Here is a 25,627-nt window from a genome sequence, read left to right on the forward strand (position 1 = left end):
GTTGTTTTTCTTTTCTTCTTCCTATATATATATATGCTTATACCTCCTTATATTTACTCATATATGTGTTTATATACTATACAATCTTTTGTATGATACCTACATATATTGTTGTGACAAAATAAAATAAATAAAAATAAATAAAATACATTTTATTCAGTACTTGTTCCTTCGTAAGCCCAAAGAAGGAGTCTGAAAAAAGAAAGAGAAGGGCCTTTAATAATTGTCAAGGAATCTACCAAGTCTTGCAAGAACAATGACTTTCCACTCATTGTGCTGCTCTTAAGATGTCAGCCGATCCAGGAGCAGCTGGTGGAGATGGTGACAACACTGGCCACATTGGCTCTTGCCTCACCAACTCAGTCCTTTTTCTCTCCTACCCATCTGCTGGCATTCTACATATCTGGGCTGCAACAATCCCAGTAACCACTAGACACAGCAACAAAAAGATAGAGAAAATGCTACTTCTTTTCTACCATCTAGTGACTGGAGATTTTTTGCACAGCCATACAGCATACAGCCTTGAGCAATTAGAGCAAAAAATGGATGGCAGGGGAGAACATGATGGACCTTCCAGGCAGTGATGGGTTGCTATTGGTTCGCCCCATATTGGGAGAACTGGTAGCGGTGGCGTCGGGAGGCTCTGCCCACCCACTCAGATGCTACGTGTGTACGCAAGCACACCCACACCCACGAGTGAACCACTAATTTTATTTATTTTATTTATTTATTTTGTCACAACATCATACAAAAAGATTATATAGTATATACACATATAAACATATATAGGAAGAAGAAAAGAAGAACAATAGGACAGGAACGGTAGGCACGTTTGTGCGCTTATGCACGCCCCTTATGGTCCTCTTAGGAATGGGGTGAGGTCAATAGTAGAAAGTTTTTGGTTAAAGCTATTAGGATTATGGGAAGAGACCACAGAGTCAGGTAAAGTATTCCAAGCACTGATGATTCTGTTGCAGAAGTCATATTTTCTGCAATCTAGATTAAAGCGGTTTACATTAAGTTTAAATCTATTGGTTGCCCTTGTATTATTGCAATTAAAGCTGAAGTAGTCTTTGACAGGAAGGACATTACAATAGATGATTCTGTGAGTTAAACTTAGGTCTTGTCGAAGGCGACGGAGTTCCAAGTTTTCTAAGCCTAGAATTTCAAGTCTGGTGGGATAAGGTATTTTGTTGTTTTCAGAGGAATGGAGAACTCTTCTTGTAAAATATTTCTGGACACGTTCAATTGTATTGATGTCAGAGATGTGGTGAGGGTTCCAAACAGGTGAGCTGTATTCTAGAATTGGTCTAGCAAATGTTTTATATGCTCTGGTTAGTAGTGTGGTGTTTTTGGAAAAGAAGCTACGCAAAATTAGGTTTACAACTCTTAGGGCTTTTTTTGCTATGTAATTGCAGTGGGCTTTGGCACTTAGATCATTTGACATGAAAACTCCAAGGTCTTTAACGGGATGGGGGTCGTCTGTAAGGTAATGTCCATCTAGTATGTACTTAGTTTTAGAGTTCTTTTTTCCTATATGTAAGACTGAGCATTTGCTGGTTGAAATTTGGAGCTGCCAATTTTTAGACCAAGCGGTTAGATGGTCAAGGTCGTTTTGAATGATAGAAGTGTTGTCTGTGGTGTTAAATAGTTTGACATCGTCAGCAAAGAGAACACAATTACTTGAGATATGGTCACAAAGATCATTAATGTATAGAATGAAGAGTGTTGGTCCAAGGACGCTGCCTTGAGGAACGCCACTCTTGACAGGAACAGGATTTGATAAAGCATTGCCAATTTTGACCACTTGTTGTCTGTTAGACAGAAAAGCAGATATCCATTTGTGGAGGGGTCCTGAGATGCCATAGGATGTTAGTTTAAGGAGAAGTTTATCGTGTACTACTGAGTCAAAAGCTTTGCAGAAGTCTATGTAGATTGCATCTATTGATTTGCCTTGATCTAGATTTGAAGTCCATATGTTTTTGCAGTGGAGAAGTTGTAAGTTACATGATAACTTTTCCTGAAACCAAATTGTTTGTTGGAGAGTAGGTTGTTAGTTTCTAAGTGTGAGGTAATGGATTGATTGATGATAGATTCCATGACTTTGCAGGTGACGCAGCAAAGGGAGATCGGTCTGTAGTTTTCGACTAAGCTGGGGTCTCCTTTTTTGAAGATGGGGATGACTGTGGCTAGTGACCAAAGTTTGGGAAGAGAACTGGTAGTGAAAGCTTTATCAAAGATAATACTTAGGGGTTCAGCTATATTAATGGAAAGTTTTTAAGAAATATGCACATAGACCATCAGGTCCAATAGAAAGCGATGGTTTTAAGTTGTGAAGAGCTTTACCAACGTTGTCTTCTGTGAAATCTATATGAGTTAAATCATCATAGTCATTGCTGGTTCGTTTGTGGAATGTTGGATATGTGTTATCGGAGTTAACAAAAACTGAGCCAAAGAAAATGTTGAAGAGGTTTGCTTTGACTGTTTCGTCATTGCATTCTTTGTTGTTAGAATCTTTTAGTGGTGGGATGGATCTTGAATCTTTAAGTTTACTGTTGACAAAATTATAAAAGGCACGATTGGAATTTGTGCGTAGAAGGTTTTCTTCTTGCTTGGTGTGGTAATTTGTGCATTCAGTTTTATTTGGTTGCATATGTTTCTGTAACGGTTTCTGAAGTTTGTAACATAGCCTTTTTGTTTCTTTTCCAGAGGATTTTTTTGATTGAAGCTTTTTATTGATATGGGTAGTTTGTTTTCTTGGACATGGTAGTCATTCGTGGTACATATAATTTAATGACTCTATTGATTTCAAGTAGGAAGATTCTATAGAGGTCATCAGCGGTTATGCAGGTTGCAAACAGATTTTGCCAGTTCAGAAGTGAAAGATCGTTGTTTATAAGGTCGTAATTGGCTTTCTTGAAGTTGTAGTTGGGAGTTCTGGTGTTATGACGATTTAAGTATGGACGATATTGAGACGAAAATCAATCATGCAGTGGTCACTGTTTGAAAAAGGTTCTTTAATTTGTAGTCCGTAAATTGAGTTTGGATTGTTGCAGAAGATGAGGTCAAGGCAGTTGTTGAGTCTTGTATTGTTAGTTACAAGTTGTTCAAGACCTAGGTTTGTAACAGCGTTGTATAGTGTAGTATGGATTGGGTCAGTTGAACATTCATTGGTTGTCCAGTTAATGAGAGGTAGATTTAAGTCACCCAGGAAGATAAGAGGGTATGGGCAAGAGGTAGTCCATGTTAGCATTGAGGTTAGCATATTTGCGTGGGTAATGTCATAGTCGGGGGCTCTGTAGCATAGTAAGAATCGAAGAGTAGTGTCAAGGGATAGGTCGCATACTATAGTTTCAGGAAGAGAGAGTTTATGTGCTACTTGGATATTTTTTAGATTCAGTGTTTTTTTGTAAAAGATAGCCACTCCACCACCTCTTCGGTTTTCCCGATCTGATCGATAGACTTGATATTCTAATGATGGGATTTGGAACCCATTACTGCTTCCGGGTCTCTGGCCTTCAAAATGGCTCCTCTCCACTTCACTAATATGTTACTGCCATGGTTGCTTGTGCCTCCCAATCTGATATTTGCAAGCACTCTCCCTCAGGTCAGGCTATCCAACCTTCCTTTTGTAGTGAGCCAAACATGGAAATGGGATCAAGGCAGCCTCAAGCAAGCATGGGTCACCCTCTCGTCTCTTCTATTGGAATTATGGGGGGGGGGGGGAAAGAAAAACAAGTATCTGAGGATTGTTTGTACAGTCCAAAAATGAATGACTTCACAATGTTTAAGTGCCCACCTTAGGTTGAATAATTCTGAATAAAGGGCACCCAATTACTTCTTTTTTAATCTAAATATCTGTATTGCCATTTTTATACGTATGTGCAGGAATTCTATAGTTTATTTGGAAAAGCCTCTAAATTCAGCTCTAAACACTGCCTCATTCCTTTGCATGAGTCTTTTTTTAAAGGACACAAAATGTATATTATATGACTTGCTTCATTTAAATGTCTGCCAAATTAAACTTCTGTTCCTTTTTTATTCCAACTGTATCAGTTATGGAAAGCTAATATCGCACCTAGAAGCAAAATTTATATCTATATCTATATCTATATCTATATCTATATCTATATCTATATCTCTATCTATATCTCTATCTATCTATCTATCTATCTATCTATCTATCTATCTATCTATCTATCTATCTATCTATCTATCTATCTATCTATCAAGAGTGAGTGAGTTGTGGAGTTCATCATTTCTATAGGCTGACTTTAATTTAATTCCCGAATGCCATCACTCTGCTAAACAAATAATTCCCTCAACACTGTCAAACTATTACTAAATCTGCACTCTATTAATCTTTTCATTGTTCCCACCACCCATCTCCTTCCACTTATGACTGTATGACAGTAACTTCATTGCTTGTATCCTTACGACTTACATTGATATTGTTTCCTGATTGCTTATTTGTACCCTATGACTATCATTAAGTGTTGTACCTTATGATTCTTGATGAAAGTATCTTTTTTTTATGTACACTGAGAGCATATGCACCAAAGACAAATTCCTTGTGTGTCCCATCACACTTGGCCAATAAAAAAAATTATTCTCTTCTCTTCTCTTCTCTTCTCTTCTCTTCTCTTCTCTTCTCTTCTCTTCTCTTCTCTTCTCTTCTCTTCTCTTCTATTTCATAGTGTGTAGGCTGGGGAATTTGGGGAGTTGGAAGTCCACACATCTTAACATTGGTAAGATTGAAAAACTGCTCTAGTGGTGATCACCTCTCTGCTGAATACTTGAGGGCAAAAAGTAAGGTGGATAAAAACATGTAAGCTTTTCCCATCTCCTTCCACTTATGACTGTATGACAGTAACTTCATTGCTTGTATCCTTACGACTTACATTGATATTGTTTCCTGATTGCTTATTTGTACCCTATGACTATCATTAAGTGTTGTACCTTATGATTCTTGATGAAAGTATCTTTTTTTTATGTACACTGAGAGCATATGCACCAAAGACAAATTCCTTGTGTGTCCCATCACACTTGGCCAATAAAAAAAATTATTCTCTTCTCTTCTCTTCTCTTCTCTTCTCTTCTCTTCTCTTCTCTTCTCTTCTCTTCTCTTCTCTTCTCTTCTCTTCTCTTCTCTTCTCTTCTCTTCTCTTCTATTTCATAGTGTGTAGGCTGGGGAATTTGGGGAGTTGGAAGTCCACACATCTTAACATTGGTAAGATTGAAAAACTGCTCTAGTGGTGATCACCTCTCTGCTGAATACTTGAGGGCAAAAAGTAAGGTGGATAAAAACATGTAAGCTTTTCCCCACTGCAGCCCAGGGGTGAAATTCACTTACCTTTGCTATGCAAATGTGAATGTGTGCGCCTCCTTCACACATGTGCAGAGCCTTCTGCGCATGCACAGAGGTTCAAAAGCAGGATGTGATGACGTCCGGGCAGATGGGCGGAGCCTCCCACCACCGGCACTACCAGTTCGCCCAAGGTGGATAAAACCAGCTGAATTTTACCACTGCTCCAACCATTCTTGGCATTTGCATTTGGTCCAAGCACAAATAATTTTCTGGGTCTGTTGACTTCATTTACAGTCACTGCTACTGCCCTGAGGAAAAGAGTGACAGCATAATAGATTCAGCATCCCTTAAGGCTGTCCCAGGATAGAGTCAGGATAAAGAGGAATAAAAAGTTTTCAAGCCAATGAACTAAGCCTGACTTAAACCTGTGTCACTTGGGGGTCTGAGGACAAGATGAAGGGGGGAAGGGAAATATGTTCATGTGATCATTGTGGCAACTGAACTTCTTTTTGTGCTGGTTCGAAATGTTATGCAGCTTATCCAAGCAGAATACAACTGTGTAGGCAGTTCTTAAAGCCCCTAGAATGGCCCATGTTACATTACTGCTCCACTGGTGGCCAGTTTGCTTTTGGGCACAATTCAGGGTGTTGATCTGCACCTTTAAAGCCCTGCATGGCATGGGTCCAGGCCAGTGGTGGGTTTCAAATTATTTACTATCAGTTCTGTGGGCGTGGCTTGGTGGGCGTGGCTTGGTGGGCATGGCAGGGGAAAGATACTGTAAAATCTCCATTTCCTCCTCACTCCAGGGGAATGTTACTGCAAAAGCCCCATTTCCTCCCGATCAGCTGGGACTTGGGAGGCAGAGAATAGAAGGAGGCGAGGCCAGTCAGAATTTTTACTACCGGTTCTCCGAACTACTCAAAATTTCTGCTACCAGTTCTCCAGACCACGTCAGAACCTACTGAAATCCACCTGTGGTCCAGGCTACGTGATGGGACTAGTCTGCTCCACCTGCACCAGAAAAGGGGGCATACTGCAGATCTGGTTATCCAAGGAATTTTGGCTGGCAGGATCCAGCAAAAGAGCCTTCTGTGCTGTGATTCCTGCTCTTTGAAACATATGAACCCCTGAGGTGAGATCGGCTCCTACCCTCCTGACTTTTCATAAAAACCTTAAGATCTGGCTCTGCCAAACGGCTTGGGGACCCGATGGGGCAGCTTCACCGTGGAAGTGGTTGACTAATGAAAACCTAAACCTACCACTCTTACCTCTAGTGAATCCAGCTCACCAGCTCTTTTGCCATCTTGTGTTAATGATTTTTATCTGCTATGTTATTTTATAATTGATGATTTTAAGGGTTTATTTTTTAAAAATTGATTTTATGTTGTAAGCTGCCCAGAGTCATTGGATATGAGAAAAGCAGCGAATGAATGAATGAATGAATGAATGAATGATCTTCCTGATTGACTGAGAATCTTTGTTGACGTCTATGTGATGTGGCATAATTCTGGTCTGGGTCAGTACTGACTTGTTTGCTCCATAGCAACTGGTGATAGTCCTCCATTTGCATGAGATGCACACAATGGAGCCTTTTCAGTTCTGCTTTTCATTGGCAACAGCTATCCTTTAGATGATCTTCTCACTTGAAGGAGTTTGGCCATTTCATTTTTGCTTTTCCAGCATCTACTAAAAATAAAGCACTGGAGGATCTACAGTGATGCACGATCACTAGGAACAATGAATATAACATGGCTGGAGATTTTATGACTTTGTACCTGTGTAATTTAGCTGTTTTTTTTTACCATAAATATTTATTTCTTATGTTTTATTACTGTAAACAGCCAAGGATTGTGGTGGGTTATAAATAAAGTTAATGAATACCTATCGCATGCATTCAGACAATTGTATTCCATAACATTTTCTATAGTTAAAAAAAAGAGAAACACCTTTGTTTGTCACCACATTCATTTTTTTTTCTAATGCTGTTTTTAATTCCACTTCCTCTGACGTTCTTTTGTTTACAGCTTTCAAAATATACACTTGTGTACATGCAGACATTGTGGGAGGACTGCCATTGTCAGTCTATGATGACAAAAATTTAGAAGGAGCATGTCTCTCAGCATCCGATGAAGTGGGCTGCAGCTCACCAAAATGTATGCCTTTTCATAAAATTTGTTAGTCAGAAAAGGTGCCACCAGACTCCTGTTTTTGTGTGTGTGTGTGTGTGTGTGTGTGTGCATGTGTATTTCATTTTATTCTTCATTTTTGAGCTGTCAACAATGGACTATTATAGTACTGATTTTTGTGGGGGCATCACTCTTTTGTTTTAAAATGAATTTGTGGCAGATTTCCTTTCACGTGCTATAGAGAAGCTTAGAAGCAAAAGACAGGCCAATTGCAGGTAATCCTTGACATATGACTACAATTGCGCCTAAAAGTGAGGCAGTGGAATGAATTTTGCTCCATTTTACTTGACAAAGTTCTTAAATGAATCACTGCAGTTGTTAAGTTAGCAATATGACTGTTAAGTGAATCTGGCTTCCCCATTGACTTTGCTTGTCAGAAGGTCACAGAAGGTGATCACATAACACTGCAGTGATCAAAATATGAGTCAGTTGCCAAGCATCTGAATTTTGATGATGTGACCATGTGGATGTTGCAATGGTCATTAAGTGTGACCATAAGTCACTTTTTTCAGTGCTGTTGTAACCTCGAACAGACACTAAATGAACTGTTGTAAGTTTAGGACTACTTGGATAAATGACAGAAGCTGGTGTTTGTACAGGGAAGATTGTGAATACTACAGTACAGTTACTTAATAGCTCTGTAGCGTTCCCATTATTTTAGGTTGTATGACACAGAAATTATCACCCCATCACCTATGTCCCGGCTTAAAACTATTAAGATATAAGCAGTCTCCCCACTCCATCCCTATCCCCCTTCTCTCTCCCCCTCAATATATGAATAGTTATGTGCATTTAATTATTATAGTGACAATACAGTAATCTTATAGCTAGAGAGTACGTATTCTAAATAATACTAATTTACAGGTGGTTTGCTTATTGGTCACATTAATGCACTGTGGTCTGTATGAGCTCTTTTACCCAACATCTGATAAAACAGCTTGAACATAATAAAGACCAAACTCCTTATGATCACATCTGGCAACTTTTCAATTAATTCAGCTATTATCACCTGGATTTTTATAAACCTGAAACAGAAGCTATAAAACGCCTGCAGCTTTACTTCATATATCTATTGAATCCCTCTTGGATCTAAAAGGTGGCAGTCGCTCTGTCACTCCCCCCTCCCTTGTCCCCTCCTCTGATACAGTAACTTCGGGTCTTAGAGATTTGATGTTTTTTATTTATGAACATGAACTGATATGCTTTGGATTGCATTGATTCATTAATATCTCTTTAACATGTGCATTCAAATAATTCATACATGAACTGAAATTATTTTTGCTAGCAATAAATAATACCTTTTGAAAAAAATCGATATAAATTTTTTCAAAATGTATTTTTAAAAACTTTTATATAACCACCTCAATTTTACATATTACAATGGAAATAAATAGCAATAGCACTTAGACTTCTATACTACTTCACAGTGCTTTATAATCTTCTCTAAGCAGTTTACAGAGTCAGCCTATTGCCCCTAACAATCTGGGTCCTCATTTTACCCACATAGGAAGAATGGAAGGCTGAGTCAACCCTGAGCCAGTGAGAATTGAGCTACCCAATTGCTAGCACCCAGCAGTCAACAGAAGTAGCCTAGCATACTGTATTCTAGTGTCCTAACCTGAAATCCAAGATTGTTCCCCTAATATATACAAGATGTAGTTCTTGATTCAATTTGTGGGGCTGTGATGGACTATAGAGATCTACCTTTGCACCTTATTGCTTTTTGGTTGAGTATTTTTGTTGTCAATGCTGTCAACCTCACCTTTACTCATGGACAGGCATTTACATAAAATCCTTTAGATGACAGAAAAACACATGAAACAAATAAACAAACCAACATGCCAACAGTTGTGTTTATTTCATTGACTGATTTTTAATATATTTTTCATTACATAGTTCTAAATTATTCATTATAGTAATACTAATAATATGTTTTCATTTACCCAAACCAATTGATTACAACATTTGTACGCTGCCTATTTCTAGGAATGCCACACAAGTTTAACCCAAATGGTTATCGAAAAAAGTAAATCAATTCTAACAGAGACAAAAATCAGTGACTTCTTAAATTTGCTAGAGGTTTTGATAATGAAGTGAATTTTCATCAGCTTGTTTCAAGATAAAACCATGTTTTATTTCTATCAAAACAACAGCAACAACAAAACAGCCTTTGGAAATGGAGTGTTTATTGATTATTTTTAAAATAATACAACTGGAATTGTTTCCATTAAGAAGATTTGTAGCAAATGTTTAAAATACTGTATCTATTTCTCATAATCTCTAAGAAAAGAAAATGCCTCTATTAACCTTGGATCTATTTTCCCATTCTTCTTAATCTCAGGGATTTAACTATGACCCTTTGTGTTATGACTTTATGAGATTTTTAGGGGCAAAAACATTATGATACGGATATCCACAGAAAAATAGTCCAAGCTAAGTAACTGTTGAAATTGTAATTTGATACTTATGTAGGGGGGTGGAATACCAAGAGTTAGGCTGTTTTCACTGCTTCAAGTGAACATGCAATTTCCTCTTTCTTGTATGGAAAATTTACTGTTTTGCAGTTTCAACACAGCTATTTCCTAAGTAAGCCATAACTTTGAGCTTTTCTTCTATTTCTGTTGTGCTTGGTTCTGCAGTGTGATGAAAAGCTTCTAACCAAGAGCTCAAGGAAACCTTTGCTTACACAATCAGTAGTGACCATTTGTAAAGATTTGGAGAAAACATGCATTGATTCTGAATATGTATTCATTCTGGTTTCAGTAAAGCTAAATTAGGGAGAATATAAGTATGTATGGTAGGGATGTGGTGGCTAAGACGCTGAGTTTGTCGATTGAAAGGTCGGCAGTTTAGCAGTTTGAATCCCGACTGTTGCATAGTGGGGTGAGCTTCCATTATTTGTCTCAGCTTCTGCCAACCTAGCAGTTCAAAAGCATGTAAAAAATGCAAGTAGAAAAATAGGGACCACCTTTGATGGGAAGGTAACAGTGTTCTGTGTGCCTTTGGCATTTAGTCATGCTGGCCAAATGACCATGGAGTCATCTTCGGACAACGCTGGCTCTTTGGCTTTGAAATGAAGATGAGCACCACCCCCTAGAGTCGGGAACGACTAGCACATATGTACGAGAAGAACCTTTACCTTTACCTTTAAGTATGTATGTATGTACACTTGTATTTTTTTATTTGATTTCTATAGCTGCCCATCTCACATAAATGACTCTAGGCAGTTTAACAAACAAACAAACAAACAAACAAACAAACAAATGAAACAGACTTTTATAGTTGTCCAATTACCAAAAGGAACTCTTGGGAACAAAGAGAATAAAATCAGTAATACATGTTCAGTTAATTAAAACAGTGTCCTTTCACATCTGATTATACTAGCCTCTCTTCAATTCTTTGTTAGACTTTTTGAGTCACATAACTCACAGTATATGAGTATATGAACGTATACTTGTTGAGGACGTACACTGAAAAGATTTTTTAAAAAACTTTTGCTAGATTAGATTAAAGTCTACCTTCTTCTTTCCATAGTGGCTAACCAGAAGCCCACAACCAGGCACAGTTACATTCCCAACAATGAGAAAAACAATGTCTTCATTCCTGGGATTATATATATATTAAAAAAGTTTTTCTAGTATATTTGTTTAAATGATAGAATGGTGAAGAATTGAAATGTATTAATGGTCTGTGCATTACTTCATCTATCTCCTCGCACCATTTCGTGCTTTCATGGGCATCTAACAAGCAAATAATTGAAGATCAGTGATTCCCAACTATAGAGTTCTCTGGTGTTCAAGGACAAGATAACTGTCAGCTTTACATCAAAGTGGCAGTATAGATGAAAAAAAGCTTCTTTGACTTAAAACTTTCTCCCCATCGTACATTCCAGTTCCTGATCCCAATTCCTTGCCTTTCTTCTATCACTCCTTGACATTTTCTGAGAGCTTTCTGGACTTTTGTCATTCCCCATTGTGTTATGTTTAATATACTATGAAATCATATTATTCAAGTCGTTCCAGATTATTTAAAATCAGATATTTATTCTACGTAACACACTAAATACTTACAGTTGAAGGCCTACAGATAAATGTATTTCCTTTGTCACATTTGTTTAAATCTGTTGATTCTTGCAGAATTTTGAGTCACCTCTAGATGTAAATATCCATCTCTGGTCTGAGTTTATCACTGGTTTTATCTTGGATTACAAGGAAAAATGTCCTCTTCCATTCCTGTGCTTTTAAATAAATGCTTCTGAACTGGACATGAGAATCCCCTGGGGCGTGATAGGAAAATTAATTGAAGATTCACTGTCCTTGGAATCTGCTCTACTAGAATATAATAGCTCAAATTAATTTCTCTCACATGTTAATATATTACAATGACACTTAGGCATTTTGGACTTGGCATTTCTTCAATTATTATTCTGCTATCATTGCTGTTTGCCACTGCAAAGCTTTAGTCATATAATGTTCAATCCAATCATTCAATTTCGTTTCTGTTGTTTGCCTGGTGAGATCTCATAGATTATAGTTTCTTCTAATATGTTTGTCTATACTGCATAAATCTGTTTTCTACTCTCACTTGTGGGAAAATTCAAGGCAGAACTCCTGAGAATATCTATACAGTTACATACAGTCATGCAAAATGATCCTGTCTAAGCTTTGAAAGAGACATTTTTAAATTAAAAAAAGATCATTTTGTCAACTCTGAAGCTGACCTAGCTGAAGCCATCTTGGAGTTTCAGGGCTGCCACACCAGAGCGAGGGATAGGGAGGGGGGATTAGAGTTAGCTGGAGTTGTGTACTTTCCCCTGGGAACCAAGGAAGTTCTCACACCTGGCCTGAGGAAGGAATAGTGATGTCACCAGACCTGTGGATGCTGCCATGATTGGGCCATGTGACTGATTGGGTTTGAGGGGAAAACTTTTACTTTTAATTAGGTGAAAACCAAGGGGCCTCTCAGAGTTGGTTTTCACCAGATATGTGCCAATTTGACATTTCCAATAAAGCTATTCTTTGAGGAATTCACCTGTCTCAGAGTTTTTGCTTGCAATGGATCTATTACTTGGAACCCTGACATATATATTTTAAGAGAGAAAAATGCCAAAAGACACCCAACCATCTTAATATCGTTGATTCTTAACTTGTAACGTTTTCTTTTTACTAATGTTGCATAAACGGAAAGATTATCTGTATTTGTTTATCTAAACTTACTGTAAACGTCTCTAAAATCTGTTGAAATCCCAAGACTTCATATGCTTATTACCTTTTTTCTTCATGATTTCATTTTTTTTCCTTTGCGTATTATTGTTGTTCCTTTTTTGTTTTTGTTTTCTTCCTGATATGGCATTTGTGAATTCTATATATCCCTTTGGGGATGCTTCCATGCAGATTTTTTTGATCAAAAGGCATGACTGAACTGTTCCCTAATAGATAGATATGGTGAGAAAAATGATAAAAGTAGTTTAGAAAACCAGAGGAACAGTACAAACAAAAAATAACATCTGAACCCTCATGAAATCAATGAATGAGCTAGAATAAATTGTGGATCAAAACACTCAACAAAATGAGTGGCCTCATTATTATTTACAACATCTTCAATAAAACATTACACAATTCTGCATAAGTATTTATATATTGATACTTTGATGTCTCTCACTATGAAGCACCAAATAATAATTTGACATGTAAAAATAGCTCTTAAGGATTCATGAGGATCTCTCTATTTTGCTGAAGCTAAGCATAACTGAGTTTGGCTTGATTAGTTTATGAATGGGATCACTACATTCCACATAGGAAGGAAGACAGCATAATTATCTGCTCATTATTGACATTAACACAAATAAATGGGCATTCAATTAACACTATTTCCCCCTACACATTATAAAATGGATTATGAAAATGCTTTGAAAGTGCTTTCAAATGGTTATCATTATATATTCTCACCCACCCATCCTGAAAAATATGAGCATTATTCTTTAGTTCTGTTTCTTTTTAATAGCACCAAGCCTTAGGATTTTTAAGGCCATAATTTATTATCACTTTCCAGGTAACAGTGAAGTTCAATTTCCCACGATTTCTATAAGCCATAAAGTCACTATGGACACGAGAGATGATGGTGCTATTGCATCACCCATTATATCACATGGAATCTACTCCATGAAGCTTCTTCCGTAGCAAATAAAATGCCACAATGTTTTTTGTCCCATGAATACATAGGCTGTAACCACATCTGCCCTAGAACAGTTATTGATACCTATGAGACACAATCTACATATTCCCATTCGGAAGATATTCACAATAAATTGCATTAAATATGCTACTGAAAGTAGTTCCAACTGATTTTCTACCATCATCATTTCCATGTGATGTCCTTCTGTTGCCTACTGATTTTTCTTCTTCATTTTTTTAACAGTCTGAATTAATTCTATTGGAGCAACTCATGCTGGTAATTAAGATGTAAATCTGGAATTGTGTGACTTGGGGCAGGGCAGTTAAAATAAGCTTTACAGCAATGCACTTAAAGTATTAAATAGATTCTACAAAAGATTAACTACCAATTTCCCTTTTGTCAGAATGAAACACGAAGCATTTCTGTTATGATAACAAGCATGGAGGAATTTCACAGAGGGAGAGGTGCTGACATTCAAATTTACAGTACTTATACTTGTAAAATTTTGTCAGCCTGCCTAAAACATTTCTCATTACCAACAACACTTCCATACCCTTTTGCCTTCACATGAATACCAGCTTATATTTAATGCTTTATTTTACAATTCCTCTCTTTGCTCCCCCCTGCTCAGTTAATTCTGGTCATATCTCATAATTGTTCAGTAGATATGTAAAAGGCAGTGTGTTTCCTACAAAAAAAAGAAAAGGAAACTTTTTTTACTATGGACATTTTCTGCACGTTTATCTTGGAGACTTATACACCCTAACTTGAATGTAAGAGCCATAGTGGTGCAGTGGTTAGAATGCAGTACTGCAGTCTACTTCTGCTGACTGCCGGCTGCCTGCAATTTGGCAGTTCGAATCTCACTAGGCTCAAGGTTGACTCAGCCTTCTATCCTTCTGAGGTGGATAAAATGAGGATCTAAATTATTGGGGACAATATGCTGACTCTGTAAACTGCTTAGAGAGGGCTGGAAAGCACTACAAAGCGGTAAATAAGTCTAAATGCTATTGCTATTGCTACATGAACGTAGATGCTCTATAACAATGAAATGTTCATTTATTCATTAGGTAAGGTTTGAAATTACACTTAGTAACCAATAGTGGGAAAAAGAGTCCCTTACAGAGAAATATATCTGACCAGATTTTGGATATTAGAGGGCTATTATGTTCTAGATAAGTTGTACAAATTCTCACCAGAACAACTCATGTTGAACCTACCTATAATACAAATATTATAGTTATTATAGGTAGCATAATATCTTTCTGTCATGTTCCCCTGATATTGCCTTCATCTCATTCCCAGCTCATGGGTGAAACAAACCTAATTTTTCTTTAGAAGTACCCCTGCGAAAATAGTATTTCTCCATTTATTCCAAAAGTATCCAAGGGAAGCTTCAAGGCAGTGGTGGGATTCAAGTAATTTAACAACCGGTTCTCTGCCCTAATGATTTCTTCCAACAACCAGTTTGCCAAACAGCTCAGAAAGTTAACAACCGGTTCTCCCAAAGTGGTGAGAACTGGTTGAATCCCACCACTGCTTCAAGGTATATTTTTAAAAAAATCTGCAAAGCTTTTCAGACATTGCCTTGAAAGAAAGTTAGGTTAGATTGACAAGGAGGACAGCAAATTTCATCTTGGTTTCTTCTGATATCTTAAGGGTGGGTAGATAGAATTTCAAGTCCCCCATGGGTGGGGAAAGTTTCTCTGTATGGTTCAAAAAGATGGTCAAAATAATTAGGGAGCCAGAAAAGATACAACATTGGGGGCTTTTTGATCAGATAAGGGAATTAATAACAGAGAATTACAAAACGATGTCCAAAAAGGAATAGATAGATATACCCCAGTGTAGGATGCTGGGATCATCCACTAATTCTAAATGGAAGAAATTGAGGATTGATAAAAGAAAATGCTTCTTCTCATGACATACAGTTCAATTTAAAAAGAGAACCAAGATAATGGTAGTGGTTAAATGGTTTGCATACATGTGGGTGCCTGAGTCAGTATTGCCTGGATTAGTCCCTGCAGCTCAATCAGTGCTTAATTAGAATAGAGCTTGAAATTCAGTGGGTTCTGACAGGTTCTGGAGAACCGGTAGCGGAAATTTTGAGTAGTTTGGAGAACTGGCAAATATACCACCTCTGGCTGGCCCCAGAGTGGAGTGGGAATGGAAATTTTGCAATATCCTTCTTAAAGGAGTGGGGAGGGAATGGGGATTTTGCAGTATCCTTCCCCTGCCACGCCCACCAAGCCACTCCCACAGAACCAGTAGTAAAAAAAATTGAATTCCACCACTGGCTTGAAGGGACCTTGGGGATCTTCTAGTCCAACCCCCTGCTCAAACAGGAGACCCTAAACCATTTCAGATGAGTGACTGTCCAGTTTCTTCTTAAAAACCTGCAGTTGAGGAAGATCCCACAACTTCTGACGGCAAGTTGTTCCACTGGTTAATTGTTCTCACTGTTAGGAAGTTTCTCTTTAGGATGATCTCTTGGCAAGATTTCAGAAGTGGTTTCTCCTTACCTTCTTTCTGGAGAGAAAGTGACTGCCCTAAGGTTATCCAGTTGGTTTTGTGTCTAAGACATTGAACTCATAGTTTTCCAGTTTCTAGCCCAGTGTCTTAACCATGGCTCTTTTGGTTAAAGTGACATGTGGAGAAGACCAGATCTCAGATATGAAGATCCAAGTTGGTTTTTTTCCAGGTTTTATCAGGAAAGGCTATAGGAGGAAATGATTTACATGCAAAGGTTCTCTGAATCAAGTCTATTAGGCAGGTTGGAAAAGGTCCTTTTCTGAAATCGTGGCAACTGTGGCATAACTAATACTTGATAATACATTCGATAATAGCAAAGGTCATACCAATAGTAATAGGCACCTTGGGTTCAATTCCAAAGCAACTAGAGCTGTGATGGCGAAACTTTGACGTTCCCGCATGCCGGCCTGCGTGCTGGAAGTGGCATGCGAAACCATCCCGCAAACTTTGCGCAGCCCTGTTGGCCTTCGTACACACGGGAGCAGTGATACCCGGAAGAGCAGCGGTCCATTGCGCATGCATGCAACATCAACTTGGAAGGTCGGGTGCTGGCCTGTGCATGTGTACTGGAATGCACCTTTTCTTGGTTCCGCCGCTCCCATGCGCATGATGGCCAGCTGACCAGCATGCGTGTGATCATAGGAACACCAAAGAGGAGCCAGCGAGGCCGCACATTCTTTGCGGGATGGTTTCACATGTTGCTTCCGGCACACAGGCCGGCACGCGGGAACATCAAAGGTTCACCATTGAACTAGAGTATCACTTGAACACCATCAGCATTGACAAATTCACCATCAATCAATTGCAAAATTTACTAGGAATAGTTTGCATCCTGTGATGATACTTCTAACACCATTAAACATCAGCATCTGCATATCGGAAGGCTTCAATAGGTGGATAGAAATGCAAATACAGTCAACATCTGTGTTGTGTCCCACTCCTCCTCTGACGGCCGAGTCGGGGAAGTCTGTATCAAGCGTGCCTCTGCAGCTCTGCCAAAGTCCTATCAGAGTCCTCAGGGCAGGCAGGAAACCAAGGTGTGACTTCAGCAATCCAGATTAGACTTTGCCTGACTCAGAGAATGCCAGAAAGCAGATCCTTTATATAGGCCATGGGATGTGGCTCCATGACTCAGCACTTATCCAGGCCTGCCCCTCCCTTCCTTTTGCTGACGTCGCCTCTCCATTCTCCGGAAGCATGGATCTATCCATTGCATCGTTTCGTCTCCAGCTGTTGGTAATCCCAGCTCGTGGCTGGCTTCAGGCGCACATGCTATCGGAGGGAGGTTTGTTTGTTCGGTTTGTCCGGGCATAGTGCCAGGGCTGGGGGCTGGAGGCATGCCAGGACATTCTTCTGTACTATCAGTGTCTGGCAGGAGATAAGAGGGGCCCGGCTGCGGCGGGGGGAGCGAGCGAGGCACAACACTCTGGTTGACTATGTGACAAACCATAATAATAATAATAATACTGGGGTAATATTGACAATGATACTGAAGTGGCTGGGTAGGTCAGCAGATTCAGCCTAAAAGACTTTGCTACATTCCACATACATACATACAGTACATACATACAATATTTCTTCATATTCAGCTATATATCCTTGGGAAGTAAACAATTTCAAGCTTTCTAATTTCTTGCTGTGGTGGAGAAATTGAATTTCTAACTTTTCATAAAGTGAAGGCTTCTGCTTCATTCATCACAAGGAAACTGTCACTCAAATCAGACACTTCAGCTGAGCAAACTCTAATGCCTGCACTGAAAACACAAATCACATCTTTTCATATTTAATAGACATATTTTTACTGTTAGATGGTTATTTTTAAAAGATATGGCACAAGGGGCAACTACTTTTTCTCCCTTTATCTTGAAAATCCCCTGTGTATGCTGTAGAATAAGAGATTGATCATTTATATGCCTGATGTCAGAAAATTCAGTTAGCTAAATCAAATCAATTTTTCAAATTGATCAATTTAGTTGAAATCACCTTTGTCTAGTTGATTGCCTCTGAACTGATGCAGTGTTTTGATAGCATTTCATAACTGAACAGAAAGTATTATTTTCCAAGTTGCTTTTCCAAATTGGATAGACTCATTCTGACCAAATGGGTTTACTATCTTTCTCTATGTCTTTACTTTAAGGGTATAGTAATGAGACTATTCTAAGATTTGAATCCCCCATTATGGCACAATACTGATCTGAATTCAGAATGAACATGATGTCCATTTGATTTTGAAATTCAAGTAATCAACTTAATTTTAAGAAAAATGCCTTCTGTTCTTATTCAAAAAGCCATTGAATTAGTAAATTGGTTTAGAGGCAACTGATTTGATTCAATAATTCATTTGATCCAGTGACTCAATTCTAGTTTGACAATCTAATTCACAAAGTTAACAAGGGCCGTGATAGCCCAGGCTGGTAAGAAGCCTGTTATTAGAACACAGCAGCCTGCAATTACTGCAGGTTCAAGCCCGGCCCAAGGTTGACTCAGCCTTCCATCCTTTATAAGGTAAGTAAAATGAGGACCCAGATTGTTGGGGGGGGGCAATAAGTTGACTTTGTAAATATACAAATAGAATGAGACTATTGCCTTATACACTGTAAGCTGCCCTGAGTCTTCGGTGAAGGGCGGGATATAAATGTAAATTTAAAAAAAAAAAGTTCATTGCATCCAAAATTGGATTAAATCACCTTCTAATTGAATTTCAAATTCAAAACTACATACAGGTCTATTAGATATGCTCAATTAAATTTTTAATTTTTCCGTTTAGAAATTGTTATGAGAATATAAACCTACTAGCTGGACACTCGTGCTTCGCTATGAAACTATGTGCTTGGGCTTGATAAATTGACACTTAGAGTTTGAAAATTAATGAGTAGTTACAATCAGCCTCTCCTCTCCCCTTCTCTCCCTCAGGCTGGCCCCATAGATAATAATAATAATAATAATAATTTATTTATTTATTTTTATTTATTTTATTTGATTTTTATACCGCCCTTCTCCCGAAGGACTCAGGGCGGTGTACAGGCAAAATAAAACCAACAATACAAATATACACGATTTAAATACCCTTAAAAAACTTATTCAAAATTAGCCTGATGTTAAAAATTATCGTCAATTAAAACCCCATTTAAAATTGCTAAAATTCACTTTTAAAATCCAATTAAGCCAGCCCCGCGCGAATAAAAAGATGTGTCTTCAGTTCGCGACAGAATGTCCGAAGGTCAGGTATTTGACGTAAACCCGGGGGAAGCTCGTTAAGTTGATTACTTGAATAATAATAATAATAATAATAATAACAACAACAACAACAACAACAACAACAACAACAGAGTTGGAAGGGACCTTGGAGGTCTTCTAGTCCAACCCCCTGCCCAGGCAGGAAACTCTACACCATTTCAGACAAATGGCTATCAACATTTTCTTAAAAATTTCCAGTGCTGGGGCATTCACAACTTCTTCAGGCAAGTTGTTCCACTTATTGATTGTTCTAACTGTCAGGAAATTTCTCCTTAGTTTTAAGTTGCTTATCTCCTTGATTAGTTTCCATCCATTGCTTCTTGTTCTACCCTCAGGTGCTTTGGAAAATAGTTTGACTCCCTCTTCTTTGTGGCAACCCCTGAGATATTGGAACACTGCTATCACGTCTCTCCTAGTTCTTCTTTTCATTAAACTAGGCATACCAAATTCCTGCAACCGTTCTTCATATGTTTTAGCCTCCAGTCCCCTAATAATCTTTGTTGCTCTTCTCTGCACTCTTTCTAGAGTCTCAACATCTTTTTTACATTGTGGCGACCAAAACTGAATGCAATATTCCAGGTGTAGCCTTACCAAGATCCTCTCCTACCCCCTTCCCTCCCTCAGCCTTGCCCCACAGAAATGTCTCCTATCCTATCCCCTTCTCTCCTCAGCCTTTCTAGCCCCTTCTTTCCATGAGGCTTTCCCCACAGAAGCCTGTCCTATGCTATCCCATTCTCTCCAGAGTTATTTTCAAGTTGGGAGGGAGAGTAGGACGTCTAACTAATTAGCATCAGAGCATGTTATAATAATATAGGAAATCCTATATTATTCAAAAAATCCTTTCTTAGTGAGCACTTAGAAGCCAAGAGGAACATATGTGGCAAATTTCAAGTTTGTAGGCTTTACGGTTCTAGAGATTTTGTGATTAATGCGTGAGTGGTTTTCGCTTTTATATATGTATAGATTATGATTATTCATGCAGAACTGTGTGTTTGTCTTTTGTCTCAAGGCTTTAAAAATATCCATAGAATGCTAGAAGAAGTGGGGATGTAGTTCTACCATTTTCCAATATTTTGCTCTTTCCTTTATTACATACAGTTCCTTTGAAGGAAAGAAGATAATTGAAGATAGATGATAGATAGATGATAGACAGATGATAGATAGATAGATAGATAGATAGATAGATAGATAGATAGATAGATAGATAGATAGATGATAGATAGATAGCAAAAAGATCCATGTAATATTAATGTGGCAATAGCACAATCCTTTAATATATTACATTTAAGGCATATAGAAACATGGCTGCTCCCATTTCTATTTTTACAATATTAAAACATTTCAAAAATTGATAGAGAATATGTTGCTTGAATCCATTCTTGAATCTCAGCAATGCTGGTTTCTTTCCATCTTGTTAAGGTAATTCTCTTTTCCATACCTGTAACCAATGGCAATATACAAAAGAGTAAAACTGTCAAGGCTTTCCCTGGAGGAAAAGATCCAAAAATTCACATGGGATCAGTGGTGGGATTCAAGTAATTTAACAACCGGTTCTCTGCCCTAATGATTTCTTCCAACAACCAGTTTGCCAAACTGCTCAGAAAGTTAACAACCGGTTCTCCCGAAGTGGTGCGAACTGGCTGAATCCCAGCACTGCATTGGATGAAGAGTTTTAATAGGTCAATAAGGCCATCAATGTCATATTGCAAGTGTTTAGGTTCAAGAATTCTCAGTTAGAACAAAAACAGTGGGGATGAAAATATAGTGAACAGATGTTTGGATATAAGGTGTACATTTACTTACAGTTTTAGATATAATATGGGAATAGGCCGTGGTGGGATTCAGAATTTTTTACTACCGGTTCTGTGAGTGTGGCTTGGTGGGCGCAGCAGGAGAAGGATATTGTAAAATCTCCATTCCCACCCCACTCCAGGGGAAGGATACTGTAAAATCTCCATTGCCTCCCGATCAGCTGGGACTCGGGAGGCAGAGAATAGATGGGGGCGGGGCCAGTCAGAGGTGGTATTTACCGGTTCTCTGAACTACTCAAAATTTCCGCTACTGGTTGTCCAGAACTGGTCAGAACCTACTGAATACCACCTCTGGAATAGACTATAGGAATATCCATTCATCCTACCAAGTGGACAAATTATGCCTAGGACTCCCCCAATTTCTATTAGAATTTTTTAAAATATTAAGAAAGAAATGGATGAACTCACATGTTTTAAAAATCTAGCTGCGCAAACTCAGCTGAACAAAGGATAGAATAAACACTTAGTTGTTGCTGTTGTTATATTGTATTATTAATACACAGGAGAATATAAAAGGAAATATTTAAAATATACTGCTGAATCAAGAAAGAAGAGAAAATTCTATGAATGATGTACTGTAACCGAACAGGAAAATATAGAAGTTGTAATTCATTATATTGCATTGAGCACAATAAATCTTAAACAAGTCTATTTATCTTAATGCGACAAGCTTTTTAAAACTTGGCTGTTTTATAGTGTTCTAGTTTAGACAACAAATCTGAATAATAGCACGCAAATTGGGAAGAGTTCAGAGAATAAGAATGATTAAACATTTAGAAAACAAGGCACACGAGAAATAATCTAGGAAAAAAATAATGCCACAGGGAGAGAGAATTCATAACTAAATATGCCATGGGGTGTTAAAAAAGGACAGGGACCAATTATTCTTGCTATGTTCCAACTGAAGAAAATTAATAGGCTTATGGTAAGTTACAGCCCAGTATATTATTATATTTATATGAAAAGAAAAATGAAAAACTTTAAAGGAATGACAATCCTTAATTGCAGAGGCTGCCAGAATGATGTGAAATCATCTTAAATAGGGACTGTCAAGGTTAAATTATTATTGCCAATCAGAGAAGTTTTGAAGAAAAGGGCAGTTTACATGCAAAGCATTAATCAATTTGCACCCTTTGTCAGTTGCCATAACATAGCCTTTTCTAATCTGATATCTGGTAACTATTTTGGACAATGTGTTCTACGTCTCCCTAGCCATCTAGTGATGGATTTTTTTTTTCCAAAAGAAAAAGAAAAGAGTAGAAGGATTATTCAGGAAAACAACGACTGAGTAGATCTTTGACAGATATTCTTCCTTTTTCCTATAACTGTTTGCTCCTTCTGCATTTCACTTCTGTTTTGTAATCGAGGAGAAGGGGAACTAAAAATTCAGTAGCAGGCTAGATTGGCTTGGATAATTAGGCTATGTATGTTTACTGTTTATATGATATAACTATATTTCATACATAAGATAACCCTTTCCATACTAGGTAAATCTGGTGAATTCAGCTAGTGGTTCCGAATTTGGCTTGGTTTTATTTTTACCTGGTAGATTTAGTCGTCTTTTCAGGTATCACCTGCAGTAAGGACTCCACAGTTTGCCTAATCATGCCACTTACAGCTCTGATGTTATTATTTCAGACTTTACACCTGGCACAGCAATAGATCTCAAGAGGCTGAATTACTTAGCACATTAATAAAAAGAATTAAGAATATTCAAACAGCTCTAGGTTCATAATTGACAAGCTTCCTGCCCAGTATGCCAGAAAGAATGGAAAAAAACTGATGTAAAATAGATGCTTTCTTTGGAAGTAAATTATTTACTTTCTTAATAGCATTTATTAAAGAACCATTTTGGTGCAGTGGTTAAGGCATTAGGATAGAAACTAGGAGGGTGTGGTTTCTAGTCCTACTTTAACAACAAAGCCATCTGGGTGACCATTTGGGCCAGTCACTTTCTCTCAATCCTATAAAGGAAGCAAAGACAAAACCTTGAACAACAACAACAAAAATTGTGGGTACCAAAAGTCAAGATTTGACACTAACACACACACATACATAAGCAAAAGTTATGTTTATTTATTATTATTTATTAAAAGGTTATACCGTATATACTCGAGTATAAGCCGAGTTTTTCAGCACGTTTTTTGTGCTGAAAAACGTCCCCTCGGCTTATACTCGGGTCTATACGGCTTATACTCGAGTTGTTTTTTTTTAAAGCCCCTCGGCTTATACTCGAGTATATACGGCTTATACTCGAGTTTTTTTTTTTTTCTTTTTTTCACATTTTACCGGCACAAACTTGGCGGGCTTTTGCATTAGCACGGGGAAGCCCTGCCGGTGCAGTGAGAGGGCGGGGCGGGGGAGCCGCCAGCCTTCTCAGCTGAGGGAGGGAGGGTTTCCCCAACCGGTAGGTGCCTCATTTCCCACCCTCGGCTTATACTCGAGTCCCCAGTTTACCCCAGTTTTTGGGGTAAAATTGGGGACCTCGGCTTATACTCGGATCGGCTTATATTCGAGTATATACGGTAATCACAATTATTTCATAAATACTGTTAATCAGAATTCTTAGATCCTTATTTGTTTATTTATTATTTAGAACATTGATACGGCCACCCAATTAAGCAACGTGCTTCTGGGCAAGTGTACAAAATCAAACAAAAATGCAAATAAACTACTAAACACCATTTCCAACAATTAAATAATCATTGAGAATAAAATACATCTCAACATTTGAGAAATCTATTTTGCTACTTATCCAAAGGACTGTGGGATTGGAGCTAACCATGTATTGAGGGATGGATGGAGATTGTTCCAAAGGGCAGGGGTGAATGTAAACCTTCTGGCTTTCTCAGTGTTTTAGAGAAGAAATCTGGAGCGTGCCTTCCCTGAAGGAGCATACAGTATGTGATGGCCAAATACTTATCCACATCCATAACCTGCCCAATGCTATGGGAGGCTTTATAGGTAATGGCAAGATGGCAGGTGCATCTTGTATTGCACTTAGAAACCTATATGGAGCCACTGCACCTTGTAGAATATATAACTGCATTCTGAATGACTTTAAATTTCTGGATGATCTTCAAAGGCAGACTGAAATAGGAAAGATTGCAGTAATCCAGTTGGAATGTCTCTAAATTATGAGTGATCATTATTCCTTTGTGTTCTAGCCGTTTTCCAGTCTAAGAAAAGACTGACAGAAGAAGAAGAAGAAGAAGAAGAAGAAGAAGAAGAAGAAGAAGAAGAAGAAGAAGAAGAAGAAGAAGAAGAAGAAGAAGAAGAAGAAGAGGAGGAAGTGTTAAGTTCAGGCAATGAAGAGGCAGGAGACGGTACAAGTGACAACAGCTCTTTGGTTTATTGTGATCCCAGCAAAAGCCAACAGGCAAAACCCCCTCTTTAAATAGTATTTTGGCTAAGGCATCAGCCAATCAGCAACGTGCATTTTCCCGCCCAAATTTCCCTCCTAAAATTCAAATACATTACAAGAAGAAGAAGAGGAAGAAGAAAGATTTTTTTCCAGATTCTCAATCCCATATCTGGGAATTTGATTATGGTAGAAAACCACAAACACGATATAGCTAAATAATTTTTTTTACTGCATATGAAAATGAATACAGTAATGAATACATAGATTGATTTATTGCAAAATAAGTCTAATATATTTGACTATTCCAGGTTTTAAATTGTTGGCCTTTCCTTTTTTCAGTCAATAGACATTTATTCTTCCCGGCCTTGAAAGTTAGAAACATTTAGTTAATGTTTATATAATGGTAGCATCTGGATGATCATCAGTGCTTCTCACATGACCAGTTTCCAACTTTATAAGTGGAAGAATGTATAGCCTATCCATTATCCTTTTCATAATGTATTAGTGATAAACGTATCCTAACTCCAGAAAACAGAATAACAGAGTTGGAAGTTGGAGATCATCTATTTATTTTATTTTATTTATTTATTTATTTTGTCACACAGTATATATAAGCATAAGCATGAAATAATTATACAATATATAAGCATATATATGAGTATGTAATAACTATATTAATTGGATATAACGAAAGGAACGAAAGGTAACAATAGGACAGGAACGGTAGGCACATTTGTGCTCTTATGCACACCCCTTACAGATCTCTTAGGAATGGGGTGAGGTCAATGGTTGATAGTTTTTGGTTGAAGCTTTGGGGATTTTGGGAAGAGACCACAGAGTCAGCTAGTCCAACCCCCTGCTTAGGCAGGAACCCTCCACCACTTCAGACAAATGTTATCCAATATCTTCTTAAAAACTTCCAATGTTGGAGCATTCACAACTTCTGGAGGCAAGTTGTTCCACTGTTTAATTGTTCTAACTGTCAGGAAATTTCTCCTCAGTTCTAGATTGCTCC

Source organism: Ahaetulla prasina, chromosome 1 (assembly GCF_028640845.1).
Source record: "Ahaetulla prasina isolate Xishuangbanna chromosome 1, ASM2864084v1, whole genome shotgun sequence".
NCBI classification, from domain to species: domain Eukaryota; kingdom Metazoa; phylum Chordata; class Lepidosauria; order Squamata; family Colubridae; genus Ahaetulla; species Ahaetulla prasina.